Below are 10,288 nucleotides of genomic sequence, written 5' to 3'. Positions count from 1 at the left end.
GTGGGAATAGATTCCAGCTTCAGTCACATTAATGTGGTGCATGTAATTGATTCTATAAATGTACACATACTTTCAGCTGTTTTTAAAGTAAGACAGCATGTGTAGAATTCCCTTATCCTTTTATCTGAAGAATCCATTGAAGAAGACACTTTGGGAGAGTTATCTTTAGGATACAGACATATTTTTTTTGGCCATGCCACACAGCATATGGGATCTTAGTTTTCCCACCAGGGATTGAACCCAGGTCCCCTTCATTGGAAGCATTAATTCTTAACTCCTGGACCTCGAGGGAAGTTCCCTGGGAGTGTTATCTTTAAAAGACACATAATTGTGTATAGAAGAAAATGAAGAGCTTAACGTGGCTTCAAGGTGAGAGTGCTTATCACAGCTTTTGTGTTTGCAAATGTGCTTCACTGTTTACTTAGTTTAAACCACTTCCCTGATGGCTCAGATAGTAAAGAATCTGCCTGCAATTCAGGAGAGCCAGGTTCAATCCCTGGGTCAGAAAGATTCCCTGGAGAAGGGAATGGCAACCCACCCCAGTACTCTTGCCTGGAGAATCCCATGGACAGAGGAGCTTGGCGGGCTACAGTGCATGGGATCTCAAAGAGTCGGACACGACTGAGTGACTAATACTTTCAAACCACTTCAGCCGATCAAAATTCAGTAGAGTCCTAGTCACAGACAAATCCCCCTGAGAGATACGAGTTTGCGTGTGGGAAAGGTAACTGTCTTCATTTAGACGCTCTCTGGGAAAGGAGGAGCTTCCCTAGTGGTTCAGACAGTAAAGCATCTGCCTGTAATTCAGGAGACCCTGATTCAATCCCTGGCTGGGGAAGATCCCCTGGAGAAGGGAATGGTTACCCACTCCAGTATTCTTGCCTGCAGAACTCCATGGACAGAGGAGCCTGGCGGGCTACAGTTCTCCGGGTCACAAAGAGTTGGACACGACTGAGGAGTACCATTGGGACAGGACAGGAATCTGAGTGTTAGCAGTCTATCCGGGATGAGATCACAGGAAATGCTGATGGGCGTGCAGGGAAGGGAGGAGGGTAGAAAATAACCCAGGGAAGGGTGAGTCCATGGCTAGGCAGATTACCACTGTGGCCATTTACCACTGTGGCCAGCGGAAGCTTAACCTCTCTGGGGAAGTTCTGAGGACAGCACAGGAAACTACGTCACAGGGATGCCGCGGCCCCGCCCCGCCCCCTGCCCCGCCCCACGCCAGGACTGAGGGAGCTGGGGAAGTTGTATACTTGCTGCTCGGGCTAGTAGATGCGGCAGAAACTGATCTTGTTAAGAAGACTTCTGGCAAAGATACTGAAATGCTAGCAGTTGGAATTCAGGTGAACCTGTAGCTTGAGGGAACCTGTAATGCTCGAGGGAATATGACAGCATCTACTCCCTTTGAGGTAGACAGGGTTTTACCCTTTTGCTACTTGGGAAACAAGTTCAAGGACATTTAACGACTTTCCCCGAAGTCACGTGGTGTGCCAGAGTTCTAACTACTATAGAAAACCCACCTCCACCTGGCATGAGCCAAACAGGTAACATGTGATGACTGTAACTAAAAAGCTCGGGGGGAGGTCTTCAGGTTCAGCTGGATCCAGAAGCTCAAACCATGCTATTGGCGTGATGATCTGGCCATTCTCTTTTGTGTATATTTATTCATTAAGCACGTTAAATATTTATTTCCAGAAATGAATCCACAGAAGTGGTAGACAGGACATTGTAACTCAGCTAAGAAAGTAAATTATCTGTGGACAAATTTTAAATTAATTTAAAATAATTAAATATTAAAAATAAATAAATAATAGTACAACACAATGAGTATATATGTATATCTACAAGTTGAGGAATGGTGATAAGCTCAGAAATTCAAATGAATTTAGGCAAAAAGCAGACAACTGGGGATAAATATAAAATTTTATTTTCTGTCAAATTTCATCTGAAACCTCACAGTTTTAGGGCTTCCTCTGGTATTTCAGCAGTGGCTTCACGGTTCAGAGTCTCTTCACAGGATTTCAAGCCGTGCCTGTGTACTTGCATGTTGTCACATCTTCTGTCTTGGATTATGGTTGTTTTTATCCCACTTCAGTGGGCCCAGTGGCTCTTTTAGGATGCTAGCACTGTACATTCTCTGCTCATCCATCCCAAACAGGGGACATGGTCTTCACCCTGTCCCAAGGAATGAACATCTGGGTCCCCACAAACAGAGCCTCAGCTAGTAGGATTTAGCGAGTGACTGGAAGGTGTTTCCTAGTGCTGAGACCAACAGAGAGCAGATGAACTGGCAGGTTCTGGGAAACCCGGAACAGAAGAACACATGGTCAAGTTAATTGTTGAAAAATTGGGAAGAGGTTCCATCAGCAAGTCAAGAAATAGGGAACCCAGAAGCACGGATGAAGCAAGAATGGGGCAAGGGAGTGTTCTGCAAGTTGGGTTTCCTGTAGAGTGGACTCTGAGATGTAGTTTGATGGGCAGGATGTTGACTGGGGAGTGTCCTGGGTATCAACCCTTGAGGAAAGGGAGGTAAAGAAGCATACGTGGACAGAGGGAAAAGTTGAGCAGTGTGGGGCTAATGACAGACTCAGCCAGTCCAGAGGCAGGGCAGAAGTCAGGGCGGGTCTTCAGAGTTGTCCTGAGTCAAGCTGAGATGGCCCGGCCATCGTGCTCCGGCAGCCATTAGTCACTGGATGGGAGCTGCCCCTAGAAGAAGCTGGGGTGACCTAGCTCCCTCTACTGGGAAAATCTGTAAGGCTTGAGTGACCCCAAAGTATATCTCTGAGCTTCAGATCTCTGCATGCCACTGCCAACAAGACATTTCTAAATTTTATTATTTTAGAAATTTATTTATTTTTGGCTGTGCTGGGTCTTTGTTGCTATGCTAGGGCTTTCTCTAGTTGCAGTGAGCAGGGGCTACTCATCATTGCAGTGTGCAGGTTCTCATCGAGGTGGTTTCTCTCTCTCTTTTTTTTGCAATGGCTTCTCTTGTTGCAGAGCACCAGGCTCTAGGGCACGAGAGCTTCAGTAGTCACAGCAAGTGGGCTCAGTAGTCACAGCGAGTGGGCGCAGTAGTCACAGCGAGTGGGCTCAGTAGTCACAGCGAGTGGGCGCAGTAGTCACAGCGAGTGGGCTCAGTAGTCACAGCGAGTGGGCTCAGTAGTCACAGCGAGTGGGCTCAGTAGTCACAGCGAGTGGGCTCAGTAGTCACAGCGAGTGGGCTCAGTAGTCACAGAGAGTGGGCTCAGTAGTCACAGAGAGTGGGCTCAGTAGTCACAGCGAGTGGGCTCAGTAGTCACAGCGAGTGGGCTCAGTAGTCACAGCGAGTGGGCTCAGTAGTCACAGCGAGTGGGCTCAGTAGTCACAGAGAGTGGGCTCAGTAGTCACAGCGAGTGGGCTCAGTAGTCACAGCGAGTGGGCGCAGTAGTCACAGCGAGTGGGCTCAGTAGTCAGAGTGGGCTCAGTAGTCACAGCGAGTGGGCTCAGTGGTCACAGCGAGTGGGCTCAGTAGTCAGAGTGGGCTCAGTAGTCACAGCGAGTGGGCTCAGTAGTCACAGCGAGTGGGCTCAGTAGTCACAGCGAGTGGGCTCAGTAGTCACAGTGAGTGGGCTCAGTAGTTGTGGCCTACAGTCTTAGTTGACCTGCGGCATGTGGGATCCTCCCAGAGCAGGGATCGAACCTGTGCCCCATTTATTGGCAGGCAAATTTCTAACTGCTGGACCATAAGGGAAGTCCCAACTTGACATTTCTTTCCCATCTCAAGATGTGTGATGAGACTGAGAGCCAGGAGTAGGAATAGAGAGAGAGAGACCGTGATGGTGGCTGCAGAAAGGTCACAAGAGACAGAGGCCAGGTGCCGATGCTTGTGTCAACACTTTCACCATTATATTGAGGGCTGATCGTGATCCTAGAAATGGCTCCATAAAGAGTGGACCCTGTTTTCAAACATCCCACTCCTGTATGTGCACTCCTCACATTTCATAGAGTTGTGTGGATGTTTTCTCCTTTCTTTTTGAAAGTTGATCTTTTATTACCTAGTTCAATGTTTGTGAAAAGACCTTCAGGAATTAATAAAAGACCAGTGTAATTTAAAGCTCTCAGAGCCAAGAGACTTTGGAAGAAAGAGTCTCAGGCCTTTGAACAGAGGTGGCAGCCAACGGCCTCAGCTATTGAGATTTTCTTGGGCAGGAATGCTCTGGAATACTGGAAGAAGAATTTCCTCCTCTCTCTCTCCTTCTTCTGTCTGAAAATTCTTCCATTGGTCAAATATTAAAATGGAGAAGACTTCAAGTTTGATCCCCCAAACTATGCTTTATCTCCAAAAATTTAGAAGAAGGAAAAACACAGAGAAAAACTTCAGAAGAAGAAAATTGTGAATTTGTGGTATTGGAAAGACTATGGGATTGGAAGCCAAGAGGCTTAGGTTTCTGGTCTTGATCCTGCCACTGAAGTAGCTATGTAACCTTGAACAAAACATTGATGTTTTCTTGGCCTCATCTATAAAAAGAAGGGGTCTGGGCATGGTTATCTGCAAGCCCCCTAGCCCCCACCACTTGCTCCTTTTCTTTTCCTTTTTAATTTGTTGAACAGTTTTATTCTTGGTTCTCCTTTATCCCTGTAAATTTACTGGGTGGAGCTGGGTAGAATCCTGTCCCTAGATGAGAGCTTTGGACTGCCAGAACAGCTTTTCTGATAACTTGTAAGTAATATAGTTTCCCAGTCTAACTTTTCTTTTAATGCTAGGATTCTATTATTTACCTAGTAGTGGATCACATGGAGAAGGAACTGGCAACCCACTCCAGTATTCTTGCCTGGAGACTCCCAGGACCGGAGAGCTTGGTGGGCTGCCGTCTATGGGTCGCACAGAATTGGACACACCTGAAGTGACTTAGCAGCAGCAGCAGCAGTGGGTCACAATATCACACATGGCAGAATTATGTTGAAGTCAGCCAGGTGCTTCCATATGTAGTAATTCAACTGAGGTACACAAATGTTAATAGGTCTGTAAGGTAGGCTGGGCAAATAGTAATAGGTTTCCCATTTTGCTACAAGGGGATAAAATTTAGAGACATTTAGTTCCTTAGTGTATTGGGATTCTTTCAGTTGCCAGTTCCTCCTAAAAACCGAATTCCTAGCCCAATCAAAAATGAAAGTTATTTATAATGAAAGCATGCAACTGCAAAGTCCAGGGATACCACAAGTGGTTCTTGTATCTCTTGTCCATAATCTGAGCACTCTGTTCTTTGCATAGTTTTAATTAAATTAACAAATATTTATTGAGCACTGCTATGTGTTAATCACTGTTGTAGGTACAGGGGGTGCAGTGAATGAAGCATTTAATTACAACAGTGACTAACACAGCTACATTCAAATAAATATTCACAGAATTTACATTCTTACATACATGGAATACATTACATACAGAAATGGTAGGGACCTAACAGAAGCAGAAGATATTAAGATGAGGCGGCAAGAATACACAGAAGAACTGTACAGAAAAGATCTCATGATGGTGTGATCACTCACCTAGAGCCAGACATCCTGGAATGTGAAGTCATGTGGGCCTTAGAAAGCATCACTATGAACAAAGCTAGTGGAGGTGATGGAATTCCAGTTGAGCTATTTCAAATCCTGAAAGATGATGCTGTGAAAGTGCTGCACTCAATATGCCAGCACTGGAAATCTGGAAAACTCAGCAGTGGCCACAGGACTGGAAAAGATCAGTTTTCATTCCAATCCCAAAGAAAAGCAATACCAAAGAATGCTCAAACTACCACACAATTGCACTCATCTCACACACTAGTGAAGTAATGCTCAAAATTCTGCAAGCCAGGCTTCAGCAATGCGTGAACCGTGAACTTCCAGAAGTTCAAGCTGGTTTTAGAAAAGGCAGAGGAACCAGTGATCAAATTGCCAACATCCTCTGGATCATTGAAAAAGCAATAGAGTTCCAGAAAAACATCTATTTCTGCTTTATTGACTATGCCAAAGCCTTTGACTGTGTGGATCACAATAAACTGTGGAAAATTCTGAAAGAGATGGGAATACCAGACCACCTGACCTGCCTCTTGAGAAACCTGTATGCAAGTCAGGTAGCAACAGTTAGAACTGGACATGAAACAACAGACTGGTTCCAAATAGGAAAAGGAGTACGTCAAGGCTGTATATTGTCACCCTGCTTATTTAACTTATATGCAGAGTACATCATGAGAAAGGCTGGACTGGAGGAAGCACAAGCTGGAATCAAGATTGCTGGGAGAAATGTCACTAACCTCAGATATGCAGATGACACCTCCCTTATGGCAGAAAGTGAAGAAGAACTAAAGAGTCTCCCGATGAAAGTGAAAGAGAAGAGTGAAAATGTTGGCTTAAAGCTCAACATTCAGAAAACTAAGATCATGGCATCTGGTCCCATACCACTTCATGGCAGATAGATGGGGAAACAGTGGAAACAGTGGCAGACTTTATTTTGGGGGGCTCCAAAATCACTGCAGATGGTGATTGCAGCCATGAAATTAAAAGATATTTACTCCTTGAACAGAAAGTTATGACCAAACTAGACAGCATATTAAAAAGCAGAGACATTACTTTGCCAACAAATGTCCATCTAGTCAAGGCTATGGTTTTTCCAGTGGTCATGTATGGATGTGAGAATTGGACGATAAAGAAAGCTGAGTGCCAAAGAATTGATGCTTTTGAACTGTGGTGTTGGCAAAGACTCCTGAGAGTCTCTTGGACTGCAAGGAGATCCAACCAGTCCATCCTGAAGGAGATCAGTCCTGGGTGTTCATTGGAAGGACTGATGTTGAAGCTGAACCTCCAATACTTTGGCCACCTCATGTGAAGAGTTGACTCACTGGAAAAGACCCTGATGTTGGATAGGATTGGGGGCAGGAGGAGAAGGGGATGACAGAGGATGAGATGGTTGGATGGCATCGTTGACTTGATGGACATGGGTTTGAGTAAACTCCGGGAGTTGGTGATGGACAGGGAGGCCTGGCGTGCTGTGGTTCATGGGGTTGCAAAGAGTTGGACGCGACTGAGCGACTGAACTGACTGACTGACTGACACATATGGAAATAATCATAGGACTTACCTTCTACTGGAAGGAGAGAGCATAAACCAACAAATAAATGTGTTATGTCAGGTGGTGAAAAGAACTATGAAGCAGAAAACACATGATGTGACTGAAGTGAGTTACATGCCCACAGTGGAATTGCCATGGCAATGGCTGGGATAAAACAGTGGGCCAAGAAGATGTGAGAGGATACATAGGTATGTTTGATACAGAAAACAGCTCTGAAACCTACCTGCCCAAGGATCCCATTTTTCACTTGGTGACCACCATCATCCCGTATGCCATGTGCCGGACACACCTGAACTTGCATGGGTTGAAATAACTACTAAAGACAGTGTTATATGTGTGTGTGCATGTGTGCTTAGCTACTCAGTCGTGTCTGACTCCTTGTAGCCCCATGAACTGCAGCCTGACAGCCTCTTCTGCCCAAGGGGATTCTCCAGTTAAGCACACTGGAGTGGGTTGCCATGCCCTCCTCCACGGGATCTTTCCAAGCCAGGGATTGAACCCGAGTCTGCCACATTGCAGTTGGATTCTTGACCGAATGAGCCAATAGGACCATATGCAAACAGCAATAAAAACCAGTATCACTCAGTTACCAGGCCTGATTTCTTCCAGAATGTTCTTTCTGACATTCTCACTGAGACTATCTTAGCACTGATAGAGCATCTATTGGAACACACCTGTGCAGAGTCTCTCTTCCCCATAAAGACACTAAACTGTGCTTCTGCTTCTAAGGATTCCAGCTTGGGGTGGACACAGTTACCTGCATATGCACTGCCCATTTCTCCATCTCCCCAACAGCACCCCACATGTGAAACGGTGACATCAGTTTAACTCTCAGCTCCAGAGGTGAGCTACGATTGGCTTAAGGCAATCCGTGCATTCCACATTCTAGCCTGAGTGACTGAGCTAGAGACAATGTTCAGTAATTTTCTGGATGTAGATAAAAGAGCATGCCACACCAGTTGCTATTGGTAACCACTCTTTGACCAAAGAGAGAATCAGCCTTGGGATGAACCTAAACAGAGGGAGGTAGAGTTTAGGTAAAAGGACCCTAGAAGTCCTGGGCCAAGAAGCCCTTGCCTGAAGTTCAGCCTAGCTCCAGATTTCTCGGTTACGTGGGCCAATACATCTTCTCTATGGCCTTAAAAACTTGAGTTTGCTTCTTCTGTTGTTTTCAACTAATTAAATTCTACTTGATGGCTTCCTTGAAAATGATGACCAAATTTCAGACTCAATCACATAAGCTTTATGAAATCAGTAGCATGAGACTCTGTATTTCAGGATGTCCCTAATGAGTAGAAGAAATAAATATTTGGCATAGTTTCACCAAGTTTCCCTTAGCACATGTTTGCTCACAAGAGCAGAACCCTAATACCCTTCCAGAATCTGGGTTGGAGAAGTATGATAGGGAGAGGCAGTACTTTAAGATTAGATTTAATGACTTCCCTGATGGTCCACTGATTAAGAATCCACTTGCCCATGCAGGGGACATGGGTTCGATCGCTGGTCTGGGAAGATTCCACTTGCCCCAGGGCAAGTAAGTCCATGCCCCACAACTACTGCGCCTACATGCTGAAACTACTGAAGCCCAAGCGCCCTGAAACCTGTGCTCCACAACGACAGAAGCCGCCACAGTGAGACACCCTCACACCACAGCTAGAGAAAGCCTGTGTGCAGCAGCGAAGACCCAGCACAGCCAAAAAAGCAAAAAAACACACAAAAAATAGATTTTCCAGGCTTCCCTGGTGGCTCAGCAGTAAAGAATCAGCCTACCAATACAGGAGACATGGGTTCAGTCCCTGATCCAGAAAGATCGCACATGCCTCGGAGCAACTAAGCCTGTGCTCCGAAGCCTGTGCTCTGCAACAAGAGAAGCGACTGAAATGACAAGCTCGTGAACCACAGGCTAGAGAGCAGCCCCCACTCGCCACAGCTAGAGAAAAGCCCAAGCAGCAACAAAGACCCCACACAACCAAAAATAAGTAAATAAAATAATAATAATAATAATAAATTAAAAAAAACTTCACAAATCTCCTGAAGGTCAGGATAGTGTCTGCTGGTTTCCCAGCTAACACTTAACAAATGTCTGCCAGATTAATTAATTAAAAAATAGATTTCCTGATTTGAGGGGTGTTCTACAAAATAACTGGCCCCCAAATAACTGACTCTTCAAAATTGCCAAAGTCCTAAAAGATAAAGATTCAGTAACTGTCTGAAAGATAAAGAGAGATTCATAACTGTTTTGAACTGAAGCAGACTAAGGAGACATAACAACTGAATGCAAATATGACCCTGGACTGGATCCTGAACCAGAAAAAGGAGATGAGGGGGACAATTAGCAAAACTGAATAAGATACGTTATATGAAGATAAAAACAAAAATAAACAAGTGGGGCCTGATTAAACTTAAAAGCTTTTATACAGCAAAGAAAACTATAAGCAACGTGAAAAGACAACCCTCAGAATGGGAGAAAATAATAGCAAGTGAAACAGCTGACAAAGGATTAATTTCCAAAATATACAAGCAACTCATACAACTCAATGCCAGAAAAACAAACAACCCAATCAAAAAGTGGAGAAAAGACCTAAACAGACATTTCTCCAAAGAAGACATATAGATAGCTAACAATCATATGAAACGATGCTCAGCATCACTCATTATTAGAGAAATGCAAATCAAAACCACAATGAGATATCACCTCACACCAGTCAGAATGGCCATCATCAAAAAGTCTATAAACAATAAATTCTGGAGAGGGTGTGGAGAAAAGGGAATGCTCTTGCCCTGTTGGTGGGAATGTAAATTGATACAGCCACTCCTTCTGGTATGGAGATTCCTTTAAAAACTAGGAATAAAACCACCATATGACCCAGCAATCCCACTCCTAGGCATATACCCTGAGGAAACCAAAATTGAAAAAGACACAGGTATCCCATTGGTCACTGAAGCACTATTTACAACAGCTAGAACACAGAAGCAACCTAGATGTCCATCAACAGATGAATGGATAAAGACATTGTGGGACATATACACAATGGAATATTACTCAGTCATAAAAAGGAATGCATTAGAGTCAGTTCTGATGAGGTGGATGAACCTAGAACCTATTATACAGAGTGAAGTGAGTCAGAAAGAGAAAGATAAATATCATGATCTAACGCATATATACAGAATCTAGAAAAATGGTCCTGAAGAATTTAT

At 44.5% G+C, this 10,288-nt stretch overlaps 1 long non-coding RNA gene across 3 annotated transcripts in view; it reads left to right on the top strand.

The window, feature by feature from the left end:
- Positions 1 to 1,218: 1,218 nt before the first annotated feature.
- Positions 1,219 to 10,288, top strand: part of LOC139036544 (uncharacterized) — a 31,109-nt gene continuing 22,039 nt past the window's right edge. For all 3 annotated transcript variants that reach the window (XR_011489322.1, XR_011489323.1, XR_011489321.1), the window contains exon 1: positions 1,219 to 1,346. This is a non-coding gene — a long non-coding RNA (uncharacterized lncRNA). The remainder of the gene's footprint in view (positions 1,347 to 10,288) is intronic.

This window comes from Odocoileus virginianus, chromosome 9 (assembly GCF_023699985.2).
Source record: "Odocoileus virginianus isolate 20LAN1187 ecotype Illinois chromosome 9, Ovbor_1.2, whole genome shotgun sequence".
In the NCBI taxonomy this organism is placed as follows: Eukaryota; Metazoa; Chordata; class Mammalia; order Artiodactyla; family Cervidae; genus Odocoileus; species Odocoileus virginianus.
The sequence above is the reverse complement of the archived record's forward strand: the minus strand, read 5'-3'. Positions and strand labels throughout refer to the sequence as shown.